Genomic DNA, 14,503 nt, shown 5'->3' with positions numbered 1-14,503 from the left:
ACTGGTACTCGTGATGCTGAAAAATCTGCCAAAGTACAAGGAGCAACTACATTTCGTTAATTGACATAATATCTTCCTGATTAACAAAACGGTGGCAAGCACTATCAGCTACATACTTGTTCCATCTAAACGAGTTCCTAAATGGAAGTTATTCACACACATTATTTACACGTGACTAGGCTGATGTTTACACCAGTCGCAGCTCAGCAACTGGAATAATGAGAAGGCGGTAAAAGAATGTGATTGAAGCTCCGAAACACTGAAAGGGGCTGAGGGATTTTGCTCACTTCGCGTGTAGGCTGTCAGTTGTCACTTTTTTCATTAAAATGTTTATTTTAGTAAAATTTGCACTTCTTGTATAGCTCCCGGATTTCATCTCCTGCCTTTCCTCCAACAGCAGGAACATGTCATGCAGGCCTCCTCAGAGACGGATGTGCAGTCAGGGCAGCAATCTTCACTTCAGGTTTGATGAGGATGTCTAAGCGCTGAGTGCTGTCAGTCCGCCCATTAGATTTTGCAGTGTGGATAGAAATGCATGACGGCATACATTGCTCCAATTGACATACAGAGCAGAATTCTTAATGCCATTTGAGCAAAGGAAGTGGGTCGCTCTTTTCCACTGGAAACTTCCAGCCGCATCTAGAGTTCTTTCAGTCTTTTCTGGACCCACACGGAGGAAAGCAAAAAATCGATGGTTGGACAGCTTGAATTATTCTTAGCTGCAGGTAATGGGGGGCAGCTTGAGACCTATAAGTCATTGAGCACAGGAACAACATATGGGCACATCCGTCGCACTTAGGGTATTGCACTCATGAAACATTATGCGTGAATGCTTGAATTACTGTCAACCACAGGTAATTACTCGGGGCGGCATTCCAGTGCAGCATTTTTTACTCACCATGCCAGTTCAACAGCAGTGCGCTATATGCAAATTAACCTTTGTCCTTCTCAAATGAAAGTAGTTTAGCCTGAAATTCCTTGCCAGGTCCCCACTGAAAGGGAACACAAGTGACCCCTGGTAAGGCTTTAAAGGGGAAGGTCCTATTTCGATTGTGATTTCGTATTACTATTAACTTTGCTTTTTTTGTCCCCATATATTATTTTGAATATTACAGGTGTCTTTATAACTAAAGGTAAGAGGCGTAATGTGTGGTTTCCAAATGTTGTAAAGGAAACAACAACTAATCCGTGTCTCCCAGTTTGACGATCTCATGAACCATTGTCTAGGGGGTGGTGTTTTCTCGAGTCAGTATAATCATATATTCCAAGAGCGACTGTCTCACTCCCATGGGTATATTCACTAGAACTTGTGATAACTACCGCAAGAGTAGCGTAACGCAACTTTCAATATCGCAGCCTATCGTGGGAAAATAACCCCGTGACAACGTGGGATTCACAACAAGGCGGCAGCATGCGATGCTCACCAGATAACGTGCCAAATGTCTGCATCAAAATCAATTCCAGGCTGCATAAATACGATATGCGAACGCAAAAAAACATGCGATGAGGCCGACCGCGGTACAAAAAGTAGCAAAAACCAGCCACAGGCCTGCAAATCCCATGCGTCTAGCAGAACAATGCCCTATAAAAAACACAGAAAAAATACACCAAAAACAATCCAAAGTGCGTAGCAACATGGATGCACCCTGACACAGCGCAGGGGCCAACCCAAACCCCACAACCCCCACAGACTAGCAGCAAGGAAGAACTTGGCTGGGGAAGGCCAAGGAGAAGAGGGAGAGGAAGACGGGGTGCAGACCGCAGGAAAACATGACCAGCGTCCTAGAGGTGACAGAACACAACCAGCAACAGACCACAAGCAGACCACCTGGATTGCAGGCGGAGTACAGAGGAGGCCAATCCAGCAGGGCAATAGGCACTGGTATTACGTGACTTCCTAAACCAGGCACAAACATGCTGCCAACAGGAAGGCAGCAACAGCGACAGGAGGTGGCAGTCCAGCGCCAGCGGAGGAGCTGAAGGGAACCCAGGCCACAATTATGAGGTAGGAGATGGTGCAAGGAGTAGGGAGTACGGACACAGCTCGAGAGGACCTGACACGACATCAACAGGGAAAGCAACGAACAGGGACTGGGGGGACGGGGGGAGTGGGCACAATGGCACAAATGCACAACGAGGTGTACCACACTGAACACCCACAATCACCCTGGTTCATGGGCCAGATCCCCTTGGCACACTGCAGCACACACACATAGCATGAACAGCACACCCACATTGACGACAACAAGGAACAATGCGCATAGTCGACACTGCAGAACAGAGGACACAACTGGCTCCGCACATGCACAGAAACATGTCTACTACATCTGACGGAGCCGGAAACGGAAATGTACGCATTCAATCTCACATCCATCATGTAGACCAAATGTACACTGTCCCGCAGAAGAATCCTGCACCCTCCAAACAGTCACAATGTACATTGCCATACAGTCTGCATGCAAACCTGCACAATGCGCCAACATATATGTCAACACAAAGTCAATACGCACCTCCCCTTTACATTGCAGAGGGGTTCACAACACATACAGCAGAGCACAGAATACAACACATCAGTGATGCCGGAGAGGACCACCACACCGCCGACACCGATGCCCTAGAACAGCACATGTATATGCCACGCAAACCCCCACCAGGACCCGGACAGCTAAGCTACTCAGAGGAGAACACCCAGCAGGAAGCACCTGCAAACACAGCTGGCTCACGACACTTCACCCACCTACACATCGCACCCCAATGCCATGTCCCTGCACGCCAGAAAGGAGGTGGCCCAACAGGTGTGGGTGGGGGCCGAACCCATGTAATGTGAACCAGGACACATACGTAGGTGGCCATCACCCTTTCAGGGGCCACCAACACCCCACTAAGGAGACCCACACTGCCATAGAGACACATGCAGATGCACATTCACAGTACAGAGGCTGGGGCGCTCAAATAGAAGTCACGCACCCATGTTGGCTCTGCGTACGACAGCCCTGGACACTCCCCGTATGAATTGAATGGGTGACGACAAAGCTACATGTCCAAGCTACAACCCGCTGCTTGTGGTGACACATCTGCTTCTGATGTACACAGCACAATGTAATGTCGCAGGGCCCAGGGTCCTCATGCATACAACAAGACCACAGGGACACACGCCAATATCATGTTGAACTGGCTACGGGCACATGCGTCCAGCCCCTTTATTAGCAGGGTCACATGTACAGTGACGCCGGTGCTGGATGTGTGTGGGGTGAGTGTAAGCCAGTCCACACGGAATGCTTGGTGCTGGCAACAACTTGAACATTGGACACCAGAGCAACGGAAACAGAAAACACATGCATAACAGAGTCAACTGCACAGCAACATGGTGGGAGCCGGAGTAAGCAAAAGACACAATTGATGGACGGAATGCAGAACAAATCAAAACATTCACCCCCAGTCAAGAGATCTGGGTTAAATCCATCATTCTTTTTCTCACCATGCCACCCCAGTTTATACCTGGCCATATGCAAATCAGCCTTGATCCTGCGCCTCATGGGAACAGTCCAGCCCGAACTGCCGAGCCAAGTCCTCCCTGGACCGGAAACAAGCATCCTAGGACCGGTTTCGGGGTTTCACCCTCTTCAGCCAGGATAGCTCGAGTCCAGTGCCACAGTGAGCACAGGACCCATGTCTGGGCATACCTGGTGCACTTAGGGCGAGAAAGCAAAAGACACACAATTGATGGACGGAATGTAGAACAAATCAAAACATTCACCCTCAGTCAAGAGATCTGGGCTAAATCCATCATTCTTGTGCTCACCACGCCACCCCAGTTTAGACCTGGCCATATGCAAATCAGTCTTGATCCTGTGCCTCATGGGAGCAGTCCAGCCCGAGCTGCCAAGCCAGGTCCTCCCTGGACCGGAAACAAGCATCCTAAGATGGGTTTCGGGATTTCACCCCTCTTCAGCCAGATAGCTTGATTCCAGTGGCACAGTGAGCCCACAGTCACAGGCACAGTCGAGCCGGAGTTAGCACAGACGTCACCCAATATTCAGTCAGGAGGTTCCGTGAGTTGCAGTGCACTGAGGTAGGGGCACTAGAGATGAGCGCGCTCATGTGAAGGTAATGCTAGGATTGTGTCCCTTCTTGTTAGTCCTGATGCAGATGCAGTGGGGTGTGTTACACCTGCATCAACTTCCTCATCAACGTCCCAGGTCACCCACACTGCCTGAGGTGACAGTTGCGTGCGCTGTCCACAACACAATACCCAGTAATGGTTCCGGGTGTGTGGCTCGACTGCCACCTACAGTCTGAATCCCTGCCTTGGAGATGTTGCCTCCTGCCCTTCCATTGTCTGTGCTATCTCCCGTCCGCACACTTGACACATCTTCCTCATCATAGTCCCAGCACTTCCCCACTGCATGAGGTGACATTGCTGCGCAACATCTCCACAGCACAAATGTAAATCAGTAATGGACAATGGCTTGTGGTGCACTGAGTCACTGGCACCTTGAGTGCTGAGAAGGAGCAGGGTATCAGGCCGATGATGGCATCCACGACAGGTCTGAGCAACTCCGTAAGTCTGTCAGGACCACCTTGTCGACTGTGACAGATGGCTGTTGGAGGTGGTCCTTGCGGTGGTGGCATGTGCCTCCTGCGGTGATGGCACATCTGGGCTGGTAAGGACTCGATTTGGTGTGTGAGCCCTGCTGGGTCGCTCTTGGGCCTGGAGGCTGCGTACAGTGCAGGGCCACAGAGAAATGGCGTTGATTACCCCAAGGCCAATGCTTCAGGGGCCATCCAATTTATCAGAAGAAGGGGTCCCGGACCTGACTAGTACAGAGTTAGTGGCCCCGGATGCACAGCGGCTGGCACAGGCCCCCAGCCATGAAACGGTGACTTGCGGTGCGGTCAGATGGGCCATACAACCTGAGTGGGTCACAATCAATGTCCGAGGTGTATGTTGCGGAGGGTATCGGGGGACAGTGGAAGGTGTCCTCCAGAGCATGACGCCGAAAGTTTCGATTTTATCCGGAAGCAGCAAATGGATGAGTGGAATGCGACAGCCTCGTTGCCACCACCAATTAGGTATCAGCTACATGAGGATGAAAACTGCCCCCTATGCCATAGACACAGACACCACCAAAGTTCGACCAGAGAGTGTCCATGATTGTTGGGGAACAGACTTAGTGGCACTGGGGCCGAGAGGGGAGGCTGTCTGCGATGATGCCGGTACGCTGATATGAACTCAGCCATTGCAAAATGAAGAGTCTGTGACCTACTGAACTGCAGTGTAGGCCAGAGGCAGTAGTCAGCAGTGGCCCACAGCCACGTGTCATTGGCTTGCGAGGCACAGAGTTACTGACACAAGGGCATTTGTCGGTAGTGTTCGATCACCTTCATAACAATGATCTTGTTCCCTCCGGACTGCAACGCATCATCCTCTTACGCCTCTTCGTGCATGCGATGACATGTATTCTGCCATCTGAATAACCGATGTTCAGTTCCAAATCTGTGACCTACCTGACCGTGGTGTAGGCCTGAGGCAGCGGTCAGCAAGGCCCATTCACCGAGTGTCGCCGGCATAGGTTGGATGGCCCCACCGGCCTGCGTAGTTCAGGTTCAGTGGCACCACGTGTTGGGACACCTCATGTATGTGACCCGGGTTTTGTACAGACTAAGCTGCATCTTCCTCTTACTCCTCTCCGTGCGACCACTGGTGTGGATGTTGGACCTACTGGTCCGCAGGGTAGTCCTGGTCCCTCATCCATGTGTCGCAGGCTGGGGTTGAACATGGTTAGTGGCACCACGTGTAGCAAGCTGGCATTGAACAGGGTTAGTGGCACCACGTGTCGCTGGCTGGCATTGAACAGGGTTAGTGGCACCACGTGTCGCAAATAGCCCATATAGAACTATGCCCACTGATCGTGGTGGGTCTGGTGCTGTGCCCGCTGACTCGGATTGGGCTCACTGCCATTCTTGAATCTGGACACATTTTCGCACATGTGACCAACTGGGCCAAAGAGTACCCCGAAGGGGGCAGTAGAGTACGTCAACAAGAAAGGACTCAAGCGGGCCTGTGTCATGGAGGCCGTAATGGACTGAGGAGGCTGCCAAGGTCGTGGCTCTCAGGCTTCGAGCTTGCACCTGGACATGGTGCACCCTCCTTGACACACGCGGGTGTTGGCAGGTGATCAGTGTGGCCTGGCTGTGCTGGGGCAGGCCTGACGGGTTCGGGGCCAGCATGCCGGGGTTCGGCAGGCACACAGCATCGCAGGCAACTCCGCTCATGGGGATGGCCTCGGCCTTGTGGTGAGAGGCACCGCCCTGGCAGAGATGTTGTGCTTTGTGGAAGAGGACCACGCCCAGGGCTACGTGCTTTTTATTCACACCCCTACTCCGGTCACGCTTGGGGGGGCATAAAAGGCAACATCTCTGCAAGGTCCCCCACTGGCTGGGGTGAAATGGTTGCGTCCACTGTCCACTAGACTTCAAACACCAGAGGTGTGTGTCTTCATGGATATTGGTGTGTTCTGCATACTGCGGTCTCTCCAGCACATCTCCGCCCCTCTTGACATTGTGTACTTTCCAAATCATGGTTCTACTGCATCCTTCACACATGCCTGGTTGCCACCTCGCCCCACTTTCTGCTGTTGTGTGGCTGAGGTGCCATGCCGTTGATGGCTCATGTTCATGGCTTGGCCAGGTAACCATTGTGATGTGTGCATTGCCAGAGTTGTGAGTTGCATGGTTGTGGAGTTTAGGTGAGTAGGGTGTCCATTTGAAACTAGCCATGGGGCTGTGCATTTCCATTGTTGCCATCCTGGGTAGGCTGGTTGCTGATGGACTGTCGGAGGGTGAAGGAATCATGCGCAGTGGCTGGGTATTTGGAGGAGACATTGTTGGAGGTTCCACCGTGTTCTGTTGTTGCCTGCACATTGATGTGAGATGTGTGCTTCCTGTTGCGGTGATTATGTGCTGTGTCACCAGGGGGCACAGGTGGGACATGTGTGCTGTGGATGCCCCCAACTCGTGTGTGCATCATGCTATGGCGTATGGCCCTTGCTTGGTCTCCAGCGAATCCTGCGCATTGTGTTGGACGTATGGGGACTGGACTTCTAGGGTGATGGTGATGTCCAGGACAGGTGTGGGGGACTTGGATGTGGCTGGCTGTGAGACTCCGCCGACTTTGGCGGGTGTTTTTTTTGGGGGGTGCCAGCGCCAAACAGGTGCAGCCAATCCAGCAGATTGGTGTGGGGTGGGATGTTGGTTGTCCACTATTTTGGTGACATAGGCCTGTTAGGCGATGATGGTCAGGATGCGTAGGATGGTTGTCCCTTTTAGCCTGAGGTGGACGGTGACATTATCAGATGTTGGGTCTGTGAGGCTGGTGCGTTTCCTGGGGCTCCGCTGCCTCTGTGGTTGTCCGGGGGGGTGTTCTTGGTGTGGGGTGAGGTCCTGGGGTGGTGTCAGTGGGTGTTGTGGCCCTCTTGGGTGTCCGGGACGCATGATGAGTGGCTCCTTGACATCTGTTGCAGTTCCGATGAGGCCCTGGGCTGGTCTCCCTTTTGTGGTGCTGGCTGCCGTCCGACTTAACACCAGGTCAGAGCAGGTGTAGATTTCCTGGTGAAAAAGTGCCTTATCCCCTATTTTGTGTTTTTATCGCTGATCTGTCTGGTCGTTGAGAATGTTGAGGAGTGGTGTGGTCGCAACTTTTGGCACAGGAACGCCCACTCTGCATCTCATTAGCGATAGTTGCGGGGATCCTCTGTGGTGATGTTTTTTGCGGCTGCTATCACAGGTAAACTGGTGCTGTGGGCTGTTAGCACCAGCTTGTGAATGGGGAGGTAAATTTATCTCGACTTTGGCTGTGATAAGGTGCCGTTAATTCAGCAATAGCTCCTTGTGAATATGCCCCCCAGTATTTTCTTTGTTGATTTAACACTCCTTTAAATCTTGGTTGGAAATATACGAACATGCCAATTTTAGATGCAAGGCCCAACCTAATTTCCAGTTAATCCTGTGTAATAAATCGGCATTTGCATTAAGCAAATATACATCCACATGTTGTTTTCAATCCTTTGAATTTTGCAAACACGACAAATCTATATTGATTTTTTATAGGGTAGGCACATAAGTAGGGGATGCCTTGATTTAACCCCATTTTGCAATGTGTGTTATGTATTTGGGTAACTCTCTAAATAATCAGGCCCAGATTTACAATGGACTTGTATTGCCCTTGCGTCACACATGGTGACACAAGGCAACAAAAGGGTAGACAGCCATTAGTTTGTAATCATTACTTTGCATACCATTACAACGCATGCATTACCACGCATGCGTTCTACAACACAAAGTAATTACTATGATTTTATTTACTTTGCATATGCAAATACCAAGCATGTCTTTACAAAAAAAAATTGTTGTAAAGCCATGTATGGTATGCTTTTATAATAATTTCGTTGTAAAGGTATTCACATGCGAACTAAAAACAAAAAACTATCCATGTCGTTGTGAGGAAACTGAGACTGTTTGCACCGCCCCTCGGAGACGGCGTGAAGAATGTCCCAGGGGGAGAGAGGAACCACGAGGAGAGAGAGGTAAGGTAGATTGGGTGTGGGGTGGGAGTATATTTTTTAAGGGTTTTGGGTAGTGTCGGGGGGTCGTGCAGAGTAGTGCTTCAGTGTAGGGATCGGACTGGGGTCGGGGGATGTGCTGGGGGTGTAGGTTTAGGGCTTAGGGTAGTATGATGATGTATGTGTAGTATAGGGTAGTGTTTTAGGGTTTAGGGTAGTGTCGGGCCGTGCAGGGTAGTGTTTGACTGTAGGGACAGGAGTGGGCATCGGGATTCGTGCTGGGGTAGTGTTTTAGGGTTTAGGGTAGTGTTGTGGTGTTTGTGTAGTGTAGGGTAGTATATTAGGGTTTAGGGTAGTGTCGGGGGGTTGTGCAGGGTAGTGTTTCAGCGTAGAGACGGGACTGGGGGTCGGGGGGAAGTGATAGGGGTAGTGTTTTAGGGTTTAGGGTAGTGTTGTAGGGCCTGATTCACAGAACTAACTTAAGACAAAATCCTAAACTTACTACTTTTGGTATTCACAGAAGTTAGGATTTAGTCTTAAGTTTGTCTTAAGACAAACTTAAGACAGACTTAAGACAGACTTAAGACAGACTTAAGGCAAACTTAAGACAGACTTAAGACAGACTTAAGATAGACTTAAGACAGACTTAAGTTAGGATTTTGTCTTAAGTTTGTCTTAAGTCTGTCTTAAGTCTGTCTTAAGTCTGTCTTAAGTTTGTCTTAAGTCTGTCTTAAGTCTGTCTTAAGTCTGTCTTAAGTTTGTCTTAAGTCTGTCTTAAGTCTGTCTTAAGTTTGTCTTAAAACAAACTTAAGACAAAATCCTAACTTCTGTGAATACCAAAAGTAGTAAGTTTAGGATTTTGTCTGTTAGTTCTGTGAATCGGCCCCTCCGTGTTTGTGATGTTTACAAATGCTTGTGTGTATGTTTTGTGTATGGAAAACGATTCTGCAAAGGGTGGTGATGCTTTTATTCGAGCAGGGCTAAAATGCCCACCTGACAGCTGAGTGGAAGAAAGACGTTTGGAAGTAATTTCAGAATAGTATCTATTATAATTCCTTCTCATGTCTTTCACATACAGTCTGCCTGGAAAGATAGCATCAGAGCAGACCTACCTAAGAGTTATTAATGGCAGTTATCCTCATACGGCAAGCTCCATTTGTAACTTTGCACCTTCACCTTCTGAATGTTGCAAGTTGCACCTGCTTTCCCACTCCCTGTCATCATTTTCCTTCCTTACATATGGCTTCCCAGGACCGTTAGGGAATGGTCTGGGGTGAGAGAGGTCACGGGTGGTAAACACGAAGAGAGCCAGACACCGTGGCTCTATTCTATTTATCTCAAACAACTAATATGTTAACACTTTAGCTCACTCGGGCACAGCTCAGCGCTACATCATTGAAATTCACATTTATGCCTCATGTTATATTTTTACTTTTGACTATATGTACTTCATTGTTCTTGGGTGCCGTGACCCATGGTGTGCTACACTGCAAAAATGTTGTAACAAGCAGCATGTAAAACAAGCATTGGCATAGCCAATAGGTCTCGCTTTTGGGACCTTATAAGTGTTTAGCCATGCAACAGTTGCATAACTAAATACTTATAAGGTCCCAAAAGCGAGACCTATTGGCTATGCCAATGCTTGTTTTTATGTGCTTCCTGAATGATAAATGGAAACGGATCCCTTGCTGTCAACGGAAACCCATGCAAAATGCAACGCTTGCTGCCTCCTCGCAGTTCGCATGTTGTCTATGTGAACAGTGGCATCTGCGTTATCCATGGGAACGCTGTGCCCGGCGCCATTAGCATCCGTGTTCCCCATGGGAACACTGGGTCCGGTGCCACCTAACGGCCAGAGCTGCCGACTTTAGAGCTGGGTAACCAGGTTTCGAGTCTGGCGTCGGCTCAGCATCCTGTGATTCTGGACAAGCTCTCCATGCCTACCTAAAATTAATGTGTCCTTGTGTAATGTAACGGGTGCTCAGGTAAAGCGCTCCAATACCTTCGGGTCGAGTTCGCGCTATATAAAACTTTAAACAATTACGCATGTGTGAGATGGCATGGCACAGTCCATTAGTATAGGTTCTTTTAAAGAATGCCCCGAAATTCATACAAACGGGATGCGTACATTTTGAGTGTTATTTTAGGAAACATTTTAACCATCACACATATTCTCAGATGTAGAGTAGACGTGCAGCCACGAAACCTCTGATACTGTTATGTGTGTTTAATGTTGTGTGCCTAATACTGTTGTGTGTTTTATAATGTAGCACTGTATTACCAGAAGGCCGGGTTTAAAAAAAGTTCATTCTTAATTTATCACGGGTTCATATAAGGCACAAATATCGATAAGGCATCACCATGGTTACGTAATACGAAATGTGTTGCCTCACCCTGTCTCCCCCCGCACCCTCCCCCCCGCAGAATAGGACGAGGGCCCTCGAGACTCCTATATATGCCACAGAAATCCATAGGCTTTATACTGAATGGGGCCTGCATTGGCTGCAGGGGGCATCGTTGTTTAATTTGATTGGGTGCTCGCAGCTTGAGCCAGGTGAGTGGTGCACGTGCATCAGAATGTTGTATTACTTTGACTTCACGTATGGCAAGGGCAGTGTGTGATTGCACGATACTGTGTAATGCATTGCCACGTACGAGGTCTACACGTCACCCACGTAGTCTGTCTATGAGTGAGGCCTGATACTGGTGTACGTGCAGACACTGCCAAGGGTGCTGAGACTAATATGATATTATGGAAACTATATTGTTTTAAGAGTACATGCATATGTGATCGAAAATGATTAATCTTAAATCACTTTTTTATGTAATGATTTTTGTGTTGCCTAGTGAGCATAATAAGCAAAACCTAATTTATTAGTTAATGACATTACATCCAATGAGTTGTAATGCTCTTCTATTCAATATTTTAATGAAAGCCTTTGAATGTGAAATAATGATAAGTTTTGCTGCCTATGTGCAACAGGTCACAGGTCAGTTGTCTTTCCAGGGACCTGTGCCTTGCTGCGCTACCTGTGATTGGATCGTGGGCAATAGCATATGTGTGCGGTACATGAGCGGCTTAAACGGCCCTGAAAGCAAAGCAGAGTAACAGCCATGGGGAGTGAAAAGCATGTGGAAAAGTGGTAGGAGAGAGTGCAGGACACAGTGACAGTGGCGCTAACTGAAACACGCGGCCGTGCGTCCGCGAAAGTGATCGCGATCGCGATCAAACTTCAAAGCGGCCGCCAAAGTGAAAGTAAACGCGGCAAGCGCGCGCGCGCCCGCGCACATGCACTGTATCGCTAGGCTGGCCTGGCAGCACTTTTTGGAGCCCACTCAATAACAATAAGTCTCGCAGAGCATCGCTTACGCGATAGCTCAGGCGAGACCTAAAAAAGGGTATGTTTGTGATGTTTGGGGGGCGCTAGGTGGCGCACGACCAAGATGGCCGTACACCTGTGAGGCTCAGGCAGCTTGGCGGCATAATCTTTCATTTATCCTTATCTACCCCACTAATCCTGCCTTTACAACTTGCTAATTGTTCATTAACCTATCCTCCTGCTCCGTGGCAAGAATTGAGGCGCTCCGACACCGACAGGTGACTCCTGGTTGGACTTTGGTGCACACGGGCAGAGCGTGGTGATACCCCTTGGAGAACTGCGCAGCTGTTTCTACTGAGCGAGTCCCGGGGATTCCACGTGGCGACAGGCCCCTCTGCTCAGCATGCAGCGGCTGCCGGTTTCTCTTTGCCTAGTGTTCTCCCGTCTGTCTGCCTGTACCAACTGCTGATATCTGGGCAGCCATAGACTGCGGATAATTGTTAGTTTCTGTTAGATCTGCGGGTCTCTAGTTAGCAGCGGTAAGTACCTTTGTCCAAATAGGGACCCTCACTTCTAGTCAGGGTAAGGGGGTACACGCTGTAGATAACCCCTGCTCACCCCCTTTGGTAGCTTGGCACGAGCAGACAGGCTTATCCCCAAGGCAATGTGTAAAGTATTTGTAGCAACACTCACAGTAATATAGCTCAACACCACAAATGGACACTACCCAAGTATTTATAAAAATATAAATTACTTTATATGGATTAGGCAGATAAAAACGACATAACACCAACATACACTATTAAACGTTGTTTTAAAATAAAAAGATTCTCTTGTAGTATTCTTTGTAATCCTTGTGGAAACAGTTCACTTTATCAATGTTCTCCTTGCAAAAGAAACACACTTGTAACAATCAAAGAATTTAGTTGAGTCTGTATGAGTATCAGACTTGTGTTTCTAGCGTGGGAAAAGTCAGTTCCTCAATGGCATCCTTATTGGCAAGTTCCCCCACTGTACTTAGCTGCTCACTTTTAAAAATCACCCCCTGCACGATGCGCAAGTGCGTGACAGTCACCAAAGAGGACGCTGCCTCTAAATCAAACTAAAGGATGCTGTCCTCCGATATGGTTTAAGAACCATATGGTGCCCGCACAGTCCCTCGCAGCCTTAAGCAATCCCCATGCAGCCCGCCGGCAGTGAGCTCAACCACAACTTCCCTGGGCACGAGCTCCGGTCCTTGATCGGGCCGGTTACCTGCAAGGGTGAGGGGGGCTTGGCAGTCCGCGTTGTCCTCTACGGGCAGCAGCTCTTTCCTTGGGTGGCGCTGCCCGGCCTTGGGTGCGGCTCGGATCTCCGTTGCAGAACGGGGGGAAGCCCTCGCTACCAGGCAACGCCTTGCGCTTCCTCTCGCTCCTGCGCAGCTCTGTCAGGACGCTTCCTGGTTGCTAGGCAAAAAACTACACTGGGACCAATCCCAGTGCAGTGGGTCTGTGACGTAGGTGGGTGAAGGGGGACACGGCTATGAGGCTCCCAGGCCGACGGCGGTGATTCCTTTGTGACACAGCACTTCCGACGAAGCCCCTAGGTGACGGCCTCGGGCAGTGTACAGCACGCACTCTTGAGCGCCGAGTCAGTTTCACATGGAGCCCCAATGTGTGCCGATCGTACACCGAGTCAGTTACACACAGGCAGGTCGGCAGAGGTCACAAGGCCACAGGGAGTGCCCTACAACAAGCACTTAGCACCAAGGTGATGGTTCCTTCTGCAAACGTTTGTGTCCCTGAGTTTGGTAACAGGAGGCCAGCTCTTCCCAGGCCCTTGGAGATAGGTGGTCTTCAGAGGGGGCAAAGCACTCAGCACAGCTCCTCTTCAAGCAAGTGGGACACAGCACACAGCAGAGAGTCCCCTAGTCCTTCTTCCCAGTATTAACAGGAACTGCAGGTCAGCTTCCAGACACTCAGCAATGGCAGCCCTTTTCCTCAGTCTTCCTGGCTGTTGTTCTTGGGCAGGGATTCCTTCTTGATCACAAAGTTTCCTAATCTGATTTCACTGGGGTTTTAGTTCTACTTTTATACCCCAAAAGTCTTTGTTCTTCTTGTGTGTGGGGTCCTGGACCCAGTACAAACCAGTTCTGGGTGCACTCTGCCAGTGCACATCTTCTTCCTTTGTGAGTGTGGGCCGGGGCCATCAGACGCACCGCAGGAGGTGGAGCCAGCATTGTGGCAGGCAGGCACAGCCCTATTGAGACCCAGGTGCTACTCCTCCCAACCACTCTACAGGCAGATGGGGCTATTCAGCCTAGTGCTGGTTCCCCCAGCCTCCTGGAGCCACCCCCAGCCCCTGTAACTCACAAACCAGACAGTTAATACACAAACAGGCAGAGGCACACAGAAAGGTTCGACAGGAAACTAGCCACTTTCTAAAAGTGCTATTTCCAAACTTAGAATTTAAAAACCATCTTCACTAAAAGATGTGTTATTAATTTCTGAGTTCAGGGATACCAGATTCCATATGTTTATCTTGCTGATATAGAAAGATATGCAGGAAAACATGTTACACAGCATTCCCCATGTTATCCTATGGGCAAGATAGCCTTTCAATAGTGAAAAACGAAATTGGCAG

Source organism: Triturus cristatus, chromosome 2_2, assembly GCF_964204655.1.
Source record: "Triturus cristatus chromosome 2_2, aTriCri1.1, whole genome shotgun sequence".
Taxonomy (NCBI): domain Eukaryota; kingdom Metazoa; phylum Chordata; class Amphibia; order Caudata; family Salamandridae; genus Triturus; species Triturus cristatus.
The sequence above is the reverse complement of the archived record's forward strand: the minus strand, read 5'-3'. Positions refer to the sequence as shown.